The sequence below is a fragment of the Akebia trifoliata genome, chromosome 5 (genome assembly GCF_017979445.1).
Source record: "Akebia trifoliata isolate Shusen 1 chromosome 5, ASM1797944v1, whole genome shotgun sequence".
Lineage (NCBI taxonomy): Eukaryota > Viridiplantae > Streptophyta > Magnoliopsida > Ranunculales > Lardizabalaceae > Akebia > Akebia trifoliata.
This window is the reverse complement of record NC_141379.1, coordinates 9487986-9499291: the sequence shown is the minus strand read 5'-3', so window position 1 is coordinate 9499291 and position 11306 is coordinate 9487986. Positions and strand designations below refer to the sequence as shown.

The following is an 11306-nucleotide window of genomic DNA, read 5'->3' as shown; positions in this document are numbered from 1 at the left end:
TCAATGGTAAATCTATTCTTATCTTTTGTAGGGGAAATCCAAACCTTGAGGAAAATAAGAGGGCACGATAGAGCGGAGAGAGTCAGAAGAGATCAAAAGCATCACAACCATTTGCTTCTAATTGTGTTTTATTTCTAAGCAATTATGTGACTCAATTTCATTTTAAGTGTCCAATTGCTTCAATTAGAGCTTGTTTAGTAATGGAATTTCAATATATAATATGAATTTTGAATTGTTTAGTTTAATTTAGATCTTGTTTTATGATTTTTGTTTTGTTTTTTATTTTTCTGATTTTTTTATTACTATTTCGTTTATTGTGATTGGTGAATTAGAGGATCGTCCTATTGTTTGTTAAACCTCTATATTCGACGGTCACTCTATGGATTTTTTTTTTTTTTTTTTTTTTTTAAGCTCATTCTCCAATAATTTGATAGTTCAGAGCTATCAAAAAAAAATTCTACAAGAAAATATTTGACGGGCTAAGACCGTCAAATATGGGCTTTTTTCACATAGTGATGAAGGATTAAAGGTGCTGGAGACAGGCAATGGAATGGTGGATAAGAGACCTCGATCTGCCATAAGCTGAAGTATTAGGATCTTAGAATGGAGATAAAGGAGAGTCTCGATCTAAGAGACCAACTCGAATAATTTCATTGCTGATTGTGCTTGTTTCTTGAGTTACTGATGACCCAACAAAAAAAATGAAGATTAGTAAGATGATAAGAAAGTTTGGAGACAATGAAGGGCTTGATCTTGATTTCATTAAAGAAATGGAAAATGAAATAAGTTTCAAGAACATATAAAGATAGAGATGGTATACAAGTTCTATACAGGATTAAGTAGGAGTGAATGAGTAATTAATTGATTTTCCATAAAAGACTATAGGGATTAACAATTCAAATTATTGATCTAGATGTTTCATGTTGTATGTGGTTTTAGTTGCGGTGTGATATTGACTTACGCTTAGAAGTACTCGTCGAATTTCTAATATGATTTCATTATCAACATCGTCGAAATCCTATGCCGGATGAATGAATATGCTGTTGAGAAATTATTTTCATAATTTGTGTTGGCATAGTTCAGTTTCCAAAAATTCATGTTGAGTCTAGGTTCAAGAATCTAGCTCAATCTCAAAGTCCAACTCAAGAAAAAATTGAAGATCATTCGATTCCAATTAAGATGGTAAGTGACTTAGAGAATTAAAGAGAAACTAAAGTCCGTTGGTTTTAATTCTTTGAAATAAGAAAGAAAAACTGGTTTTAATTTTTTATTGTATATCGATCGACTACAAAAGTCGATCGATCAATATTGGTCAAAAACTGATTGATTGATCAGATAGAGTTATAAACCGATCGTAATGATTTTCCATGCAAAGAATTCCTATTTTTTTTTAACAGTTTCAAGTCATGTAAAACTCTTGTTTTTTCTTTCTATAAAAAGGTACTTTGGCTACGTTAGTACTACGTTTTTAAGAGAAGAGAAAGATAAAAACACATGGAAGTTTCCCTTGGAGAATTTGTGGAAGAAAATTTTTAGCTTATTCTGAGAAACTCGTAAATTTCACAAACCTGAGCCTCAATTCTAATTAACGAGTGTTTGAGAAATTCAATGCAAACAAAGTCAGAATCTTTATTCTGTGTCGCTCGTGGAATCGAGTATTGCGGTTTGTGTGGAGATAGATACAACATTAGCATTTCTTGGAATCGGATCGTGGAGTTCTGCAAAAGGCATGGTAAAAGAAGAAAGGGGTGAATCGTGGATTCGAGTTTGTCTGTCATCTTGTGTGTGGGTAATTTTTGTAAACTCATAATTCTATATTTGATCATTCTAAACTTGGTCTCATGATTTTTTTCCTGGAAGGGTTTTCCACATAAAAATTTTATGTGTCATGGTTGCATGTTCTGTGATTTAATTCTACATTTTATACATATTGCAAGATTAGGTTAATTGAATAAGATTTCATAATCATCATTTTGAGGAAACTCTCATATGTTGCTCCATTCAATTTTGGTCATGAAAACAAACTCACAAGTCTAGTATCATTATTGTTCCACATTTAAGGAGTCGATAATGGAAGTTAGACGATCAGTAAATCCACCTATTAAATTCAAGCATTCTCCTAAATTCAAATTCAAACCTACACCCTTAAGGCATTGCACGTTGGATTGATATCTAACCACCACCTTAAAATCTTCACAAAATTTATATGAAAAGGAAAATTGTTCTTTGCTAAATTCATGAATAGAGCATATGTTTTATTTTGTTAATCCAAACACCACACAAATGAAGAACAAAATAAATTGAAGGAGAAAAAGAATTCCTTTTTCATTATTATCCTTCCATATTTATAAAAGAAGAAAGAAAAATCAATCTTACTGTAATTTGCGTACTTAGACAAAAGAAAACCAAATCCTATTTAAATTACGTACTTACTATAAATAGTTAATAATATTTATAGTAAGTCTAAAAATAATAAAGTCCTAATTACTTCCAAATTGGATTAAGAATCTTAAGTAGGTTAAAATACTCTTCTGCCACAACTTTAAAATCATGATCGAATTAGAGTTATCTAGGGTCAAAGATCCTATTTGTGGAATGAACGCCTAGGCATTCAGTAGCGTAGTCCTCTGAGTCCTCTTTTCAACGCCTTTGAAATTGTTGAATTCCAAGTCCGTATGATAAAATTATGTCAAATTTACTATAGACTATGCATGTAGATCCTCCTAGATCATTTGTGGAGCATGATGTTACTGATCTACATTGATGTGCTGTTAATCAAGCAACAACTTTCATTGGTCAACTTGTAGGAGAAAGTTTATCGTTTCTAGTAGGATAAACTTTCATAATTCTTGTTTTTCCTTTGGAACATTGTAAAATTGTTGTGATTTCGTGATTTTCTGGGATTTAAGCTTTTTCACATAAATTTGTGTGTTGTGGTTGATTTGTTTTTGTTGTTCATTTTCTTCAGTTTATTTTGTATCCCAAATTTGTAGGTTGGAGAATTCCAATAACATGGACTACTCAAAGTCCCTAAGAAACAGCATTTGGTCACATTGTTAAAATTAATCTAGATAAGTTTATTTGAACTTTAAGATGTTGAGCCAAGCTCCAAACTTTCAATGATTTAAAAGTATCGACAATCAGAAGGCCCGAAAGATATTAATTTGTCTACAAGGTTATACCCAATGATGTAATTCTGCGGAAAAAGACTGCTAATAATTGAAATGCCACCATGGTTGTGCAACATAGCGAGGCACACAACCCTATTTACTATCTCTTGGAATAAACTATGTGGCCCCAAAATGAGTTCGGCTCCACCCATGAAGTGATAAGTGAAGGAAACCCAAGTAAATCGTTTGATGTTCCATCATAGCACAACTCCAATTCTTGGTGTGGATCAGGGATCTCCTTTTAAGTTCATTACTTATTGTATTGCTTGAACAACAAGATCGAATCCTGATGAGTCGAGTATGTCGATAGAAGTTCCTGTATCAATAACAAGGCCTTGAGTATTTGATGGCCTAAATGTTTCTATTGGGATATGCAGGGCCTCTGAGCCAAAGCTGATGTCTTCAAGAAACAGATAGTACAGATACTTTGGAGTAGTATTGCCTTCAAGTGATGGTGTTACGCCAAATTGAAGATGACTCGGATAAGTGCCACCCGGGTAGCCAAACAGTATAAGAATCCTCGTTGATTAACTTGATTGATCAGTGAAAGTGGGCCTTGGCCCATGCTCAATGTCCCAGCTAGATTTCCCTTGAATAAGCCACCATAGTTGTGACTACACCCAAAGGCCACATCGATCAATGAGATGTTGCAACAATCAGCCGTGTCAAATGTGAATGTTTTTGTTACAAATGAACCTTCTGAGTAAGCCCCATCACCATAAGTAGCTCCATATTGTTACAATCCTCCGTTGCAGTTACTTTGATATAGTTTCTTGCATGGAGGTGAACCGCATGGTATGTTGTTATAAGTCGAAGATTTTGATGGATCAAATATGGGTTTAGTTTGTTGAAAACATTTCTTACATGGGAGACATTGGATCCATGTAACTTGAGCACCTGTGTCAAGAATTGCTGTGACTTCAGAGGGAGGAGTCTTGACAAAAAAATTTACTACGTATTCAACAGTATCCCATGTCAGTGGTGCCGTAACAAGGTAGTTTGGGGAATGGATGGAAGATTGAAGGTGTTGGAAACGGGCAATGGAGTGGTGGAAAGACACCTTGATCGGTCATAAGTTGTACTATTAGGATCATATATTAGAGATAAAGGACAGTCTCAATCGACGAGACTAATCCGAAGGATGTCATTGTTTCTTGTTCTTGTTTCTTGAGTTACTAATGATGAAGATGACCCAATACAAAAAATGAAAATTTGTAAGAAGATGAGAATGTTTGGAGACATTGAAGGGCTTGCTCTTGATTTCATTTCAGAAATGGAACACTTAACCTTCTAAAATTTGAATTAAATCGTTGGACGGCCCTCCAATGTTTTAGACAGTTTAGTGTTTTATATTGTATATTGCACTAAACAACAAAAATGTACCACTACCATTAAGGTCTTTAGCGGGCATTTCCTTCATTCAAATTTATAAAATAACGTAAGACATTGGAATATCCAACGAGTTACTTAAACACTAGACAGTTCCAACGATTTAAGTTGTTTTTGATAATTTAAAAAAAAATAAAGAATTATTAATTTTTTGATAAAAAATGCTAAAGTAACATTAAAATCTTCATCTCACATCGCTGACATGGATGTATGTATGAAACCATAGATGTTTTCCATCGAGATACAAGTGATAAGCATCTATGGTTATGGGTGCACCTCCTTAAGAATCGATGTAAATTTTAATATATGTTACTCTTATTTTATAATAAACTAAGACTGACCCTTTTTTGGTAATCTTCCATTGTTTGTATTGCTCTCTTTCCCATCTCCTATCACATCTAAAGTTATTTTTAATTTGATTTCATCAAACAGCTTCTCAATTGTAAAAAAGCACTTCCAAAATGTTGTCGCCAAACCATCAATTTGAGTCGTCTTATAGAAGTGATTCAAGAACACTACTAGAGCCGATATGTCTTCTTCATGAAAAACCTTCTTTACCAACAAGTTTAAATTGCTTAGACATTGTTCAATCCCAAAGACGAGCTTACCTCAGCATTCATCGCTTCTTTAGAGCAATGACTTCTAACCACTTCAAGAAGTCCGCCTGAGGATTGTGGAACACGGCGTCATATGCTATAATTTTAAAAATAGATGTGTGAAATCAAATCTAGAATTGACGAACTCCACACTTCTTGATACAGACTGTTGACTACAATGGTCAACCAATGGTACATGGGCAGATCTGACCAGCCCCACCTCATGCCCGACACAATTCAATAGGATGCGGCCATCGATCAACACTAATCAATATTTTGCAGTCAGAAAAAATACGAGCAAACAAGATTTAAAATCTCATCTCGAGAAAATGTTTCAACCGAGATAATCCAAATCAAACTTGATTGATCTTAGGTGAGTCCCAAATATCTGATACTTCTCCTTTACTCTTTAGCAAACTAGAAAATTAAGAATTTGTTAAAAATTAAACAGTACCTTAAAACTATAGTCCTAAGGTTTCATGGGTTTGAATGAGATAAAGGAATTGTACTAACTGCTGCTCTTCTTACACTGGTATTTCTTGTTGGCCAAGGTGGTGGAGGTTTCCACTGCAGAAGCCGATGACTTGTTTTGATCTTCGAAACTTTGGACCGGGTCTGTAAACGATCTTGTACAAGGCCACCTATGTGAAGATATCAATTATGGGGTTTATTTGTATGAAAAATGTTTTACTTGGAGGAACATTGTGTAGAAAACGGGATCAAGAATGCAAACCTGCTTGACTTTATTATCTCGTTCTCGATTGTTGTTTCATTCTCAAATATGTTGCCTGTAACCATGTCAATATAGAAACATTATCAGGTTAAAATGAAAATACAATTAAACAATAAAAGTAATTAAAATGATTGGTTCTATAAATGCTAGTAAGTATCTTGCAAAAGAAGGGGGGGGTTTGAGTCTGTGGGTGTCAGAATTTGACGTGTCCAACACAAGTACTTCACCCGTTTTAGTAAGTATCTATCATAATCTGCAGCCTCAGTATCACAACTTTTTTGTGCCAAAAGAACCTTCGAATCTTGCAGAAATTGTGTCCCAATGAGGGGGGAAAAGGCCATAGAAGATGAATATTTGTTCGTAAATGGGTGTACTCGCTAGAGATCAGTTAAATATTCTCCCTTAAAAGGCTGAAGGCGTTTCAGGTAGAAAATGAGTTTACTTATAGCAGTTGACTGCTAAAAACTTTTCCTAATGTCAAAGATCACTTCTGTTTGAGTTCCATTTCCAATTGTTGCTACAAGGAATTGACCATTCCATCAACTTGATGTGAAAAACTCACATTTGCACGCTGGTTTATTGATTTACACAGATATGCAAAAATTTTCTATCAGGATTTGCATTGTTCAGAGGGAGGAAAGGTGAGAAGACTGAGGCGATCTACGGTCTAACCAATCTATAAAAGCATGCCTCCAAAACTTCACCATGATTATTAACTATTGATATAACTAAATTAGGGAGAACACAAAAAAAAGAAAAGGGAAATAAATAAATAGTAATATATACAGTTCAAATCTCACTAGCTTTACCATGATGGTAGACATTACATTTCAAAGTACATTATCAAAGTAATCCAATGAGGTAAACTCAATTTCTGGCAAGATACTAAAAGGTGAGAGTTAAATGAAATGTTCCATGAAGCTTAGTCAATTCCTAAGCAGGAAAGAAACGAACTTCCAAAACAATCCTAGTCTCTAGAGTCGAGGAAAGATCGGTTGGTATGAAATTTTCCAAAAAGGTATAAACTATTTGATGATCACCAGATCTTATTTACAGTTGTAGTTGAAATCTGTAGTGGAATAGAAGAAGAGAGAAATAGAGGAAGGAAGAGAAAAAGATTAGGCAGAAAGACACCAGATTAGTGTTAATCAACCCCTCTCTCACTATTTATATAAACTTTTCCATAATTACAATATACTCCACATACTAATTATTTTGTTTGAACTCCTCTAACATAAACATATTACATAACTTAGTTAATTCTACACTCCCCCTCAAGTGGGGCAAAGATATCAATCATGCCCAACTTGCCAAGAAAATCATTTAGCTTCTTCTTTGGAACCCCTTTAGCCAATACATCCGTCAGTTGATCCTCTGACTTCACATATGAGAGGCATACGACTTTAAACTCCACTTTTTCTCAAATAAAGTATTTGTCAATCTCAATATGCTTTATAAGGTCATGTTGGATCGGGTTAAAGGCTACACTGATGACTACTTTGTTATCACAGTAAAGTCTCGCAAGTTTCGCTGCCTTATGACCAAGTTCACATAACAAAATTCAAAGCCAAAGGATCTCTATTGTACCCCATGCCATGGCTCGATATTCTTCCTCAACACTAGACAAAGCAACCACAATCTATTTCTTGCTTCTCCAAGTAACTAGATTACCTTCAACAAATGTCCAATACCTAGACGTAGATCAATGATCATCTTTAGCCCTAGCCCAATCTACATCTGTAAATGCTTTTATTCTGAAATGACCATAATTAGCATTTAAATTCTCTTTCCAAGGGCAACTTTTGATACTTAAGAACTCTTTCTGTTGCTTCAAAATGAAGAATCCTTGGGGTATGCATATACTAACTAATAGTATTAACCACATGTTATATCCAGTTTGATCAATTACAATTACAGGAGACAGCCCACCAGTCTCTGAAACTTCCCAACATCTGCTAAAAGTTCCCCCTTTTGTTATCAAGCTTCTAATTGGGATCCATTAAAACTGGTTTTAATTTTTTATTGTATATCGATCGACTACAAAAGTCGATCGATCAATATTGGTCAAAAACTGATTGATTGATCAGATAGAGTTATAAACCGATCGTAATGATTTTCCATGCAAAGAATTCCTATTTTTTTGTAACAGTTTCAAGTCATGTAAAACTCTTGTTTTTTCTTTCTATAAAAAGGTACTTTGGCTACGTTAGTACCACGTTTTTAAGAGAAGAGAAAGATAAGAACACATGGAAGTTTCCCTTGGAGAATTTGTGGAAGAAAATTTTTAGCTTATTCTGAGAAACTCGTAAATTTCACAAACTCAGAGCCTCAATTCTAATTGACGAGTGTTTGAGAAATTCAATGCAAACAAAGTCAGAATCTTTATTCTGTGTCGCTCGTGGAATCGAGTATTGCGGTTTGTGTGGAGATAGATACTACATTAGCATTTCTTGGAATCGGATCGTGGAGTTCGGCAAAAGGCATGGTAAAAGAAGAAAGGGGTGAATCGTGGATTCGAGTTTGTCTGTCATCTTGTGTGTGGGTAATTTTTGTAAACTCATAATTCTATATTTGATCATTCTAAACTTGGTCTCATGATTTTTTTCCTGGAAGGGTTTTCCACATAAAAATTTTATGTGTCATGGTTGCATGTTCTGTGATTTAATTCTACATTTTATACATATTGCAAGATTAGGTTAATTGAATAAGATTTCATAATCATCATTTTGAGGAAACTCTCATATGTTGCTCCATTCAATTTTGGTCATGAAAACAAACTCACAAGTCTAGTATCATTATTGTTCCACATTTAAGGAGTCGATAATGGAAGTTAGACGATCAGTAAATCCACCTATTAGATTCAAGCATTGTCCTAAATTCAAATTCAAACCTACACCCTTAAGGCATTGCACGTTGGATTGATATCTAACCACCACCTTAAAATCTTCACAAAATTTATATGAAAAGGAAAATTGTTCTTTGCTAAATTCATGAATAGAGCATATGTTTTATTTTGTTAATCCAAACACCACACAAATGAAGAACAAAATAAATTGAAGGAGAAAAAGAATTCCTTTTTCATTATTATCCTTCCATATTTATAAAAGAAGAAAGAAAAATCAATCTTACTGTAATTTGCGTACTTAGACAAAAGAAAACCAAATCCTATTTAAATTACGTACTTACTATAAATAGTTAATAATATTTATAGTAAGTCTAAAAACTAATTACTTCCAAATTGGATTAAGAATCTTAAGTAGGTTAAAACTCTCTTCTGCCACAACTTTAAAATCATGATCAAATTAGAGTTATCTAGGGTCAAAGATCCTATTTGTGGAATGAACGCCTAGGCATTCAGTAGCGTAGTCCTCTGAGTCCTCTTTTCAACGCCTTTGAAATTGTTGAATTCCAAGTCCGTATGATAAAATTATGTCAAATTTACTATAGACTATGCATGTAGATCCTCCTAGATCATTTGTGGAGCATGATGTTACTGATCTACATTGATGTGCTGTTAATCAAGCAACAACTTTCATTGGTCAACTTGTAGGAGAAAGTTTATCGTTTCTAGTAGGATAAACTTTCATAATTCTTGTTTTTCCTTTGGAACATTGTAAAATTGTTGTGATTTCGTGATTTTCTGGGATTTAAGCTTTTTCACATACATTTGTGTGTTGTGGTTGATTTGTTTTTGTTGTTCATTTTCTTCAGTTTATTTTGTATCCCAAATTTGTAGGTTGGAGAATTCCAATAACATGGACTACTCAAAGTCCCTAAGAAACAGCATTTGGTCACATTGTTAAAATTAATCTAGATAAGTTTATTTGAACTTTAAGATGTTGAGCCAAGCTCCAAACTTTCAATGATTTAAAAGTATCGACAATCAGAAGGCCCGAAAGATATTAATTTGTCCACAAGGTTATACCCAATGATGTAATTCTGCGGAAAAAGACTGCTAATAATTGAAATGCCACCATGGTTGTGCAACATAGCGAGGCACACAACCCTATTTACTATCTCTTGGAATAAACTATGTGGCCCCAAAATGAGTTTGGCTCCACCCATGAAGTGATAAGTGAAGGAACCACCCAATTAAATCGTTTGATGTTCCATCATAGCACAACTCCAATTCTTGGCGTGGATCAGGGATCTCCTTTTAAGTTCATTACTTATTGTATTGCTTGAACAACAAGATCGAATCCTGATGAGTCGAGTATGTCGATAGAAGTTCCTGTATCAATAACAAGGCCTTGAGTATTTGATGGCCTAAATGTTTCTATTGGGATATGCAGGGCCTCTGAGCCAAAGCTGATGTCTTCAAGAAACAGATAGTACAGATTCTTTGGAGTAGTATTGCCTTCAAGTGATGGTGTTACGCCAAATTGAAGATGACTCGGATAAGTGCCACCCGGGTAGCAAACAGTATAAGAATCCTCGTTGATTAACTTGACTGATCAGTGAAAGTGGGCCTTGGGCCATGCTCAATGTCCCAACTAGATTTCCCTTGAATAAGCCACCATAGTTGTGACTACACCCAAAGGCCACATCGATCAATGAGATGTTGCAACAATCAGCCGTGTCAAATGTGAATGTTTTTGTTACAAATGAACCTTCTGAGTAAGCCCCATCACCATAAGTAGCTCCATATTGTCACAATCCTCCATTGCAGTTACTTTGATATAGTTTCTTGCATGGAGGTGAACCGCATGGTATGTTGTTATAAGTCGAAGATTTTGATGGATCAAATATGGGTTTAGTTTGATGAATACATTTCTTACATGGGAGACATTGGATCCATGTAACTCGAGCACCTGTGTCAAGAATTGCTGTGACTTCAGAGGGAGGAGTCTTGACAAAAAAATTTACTACGTATTCAACAGTATCCCATGTCAGTGGTGCTGTAACAAGGTAGTTTGGGGAATGGATGGAAGATTGAAGGTGTTGGAAACGGGCAATGGATTGGTGGAAAGACACCTTGATCGGTCATAAGTTGTACTATTAGGATCATATATTAGAGATAAAGGACAGTCTCAATCGACGAGACTAATCCGAAGGATGTCATTGTTTTTTGTTCTTGTTTCTTGAGTTACTAATGATGAAGATGACCCAATACAAAAAATGAAAATTTGTAAGAAGATGAGAATGTTTGGAGACATTGAAGGGCTTGCTCTTGATTTCATTTCAGAAATGGAACACTTGACCTTCTAAAATTTGAATTAAATCGTTGGACGGCCCTCCAATGTTTTAGACAGTTTAGTGTTTTATATTGTATATTGCACTAAACAACAAAAATGTACCACTACCATTAAGGTCTTTAGCGGGCATTTCCTTCATTCAAATTTATAAAATAACGTAAGACATTGGAATATCCAACGAGTTACTTAAACACTAGACAGTTCCAACGATTTAAGTTGTTTT

At 34.6% G+C, this 11306-nt stretch overlaps 1 long non-coding RNA gene across 1 annotated transcript; it reads right to left on the bottom strand.

Annotated features, from left to right (window-relative positions):
- Nucleotides 1-5447: 5447 nt before the first annotated feature.
- On the bottom strand, nucleotides 5448-5975 carry LOC147401421 (uncharacterized). The gene is made up of 2 exons (XR_015178204.1): nucleotides 5889-5975; nucleotides 5448-5796 (listed from the first exon to the last, which is right to left on the bottom strand). It is a non-coding gene; the product is annotated as an uncharacterized LOC147401421 (long non-coding RNA).
- Between the last annotated feature and the right edge of the window lie 5331 nt (nucleotides 5976-11306).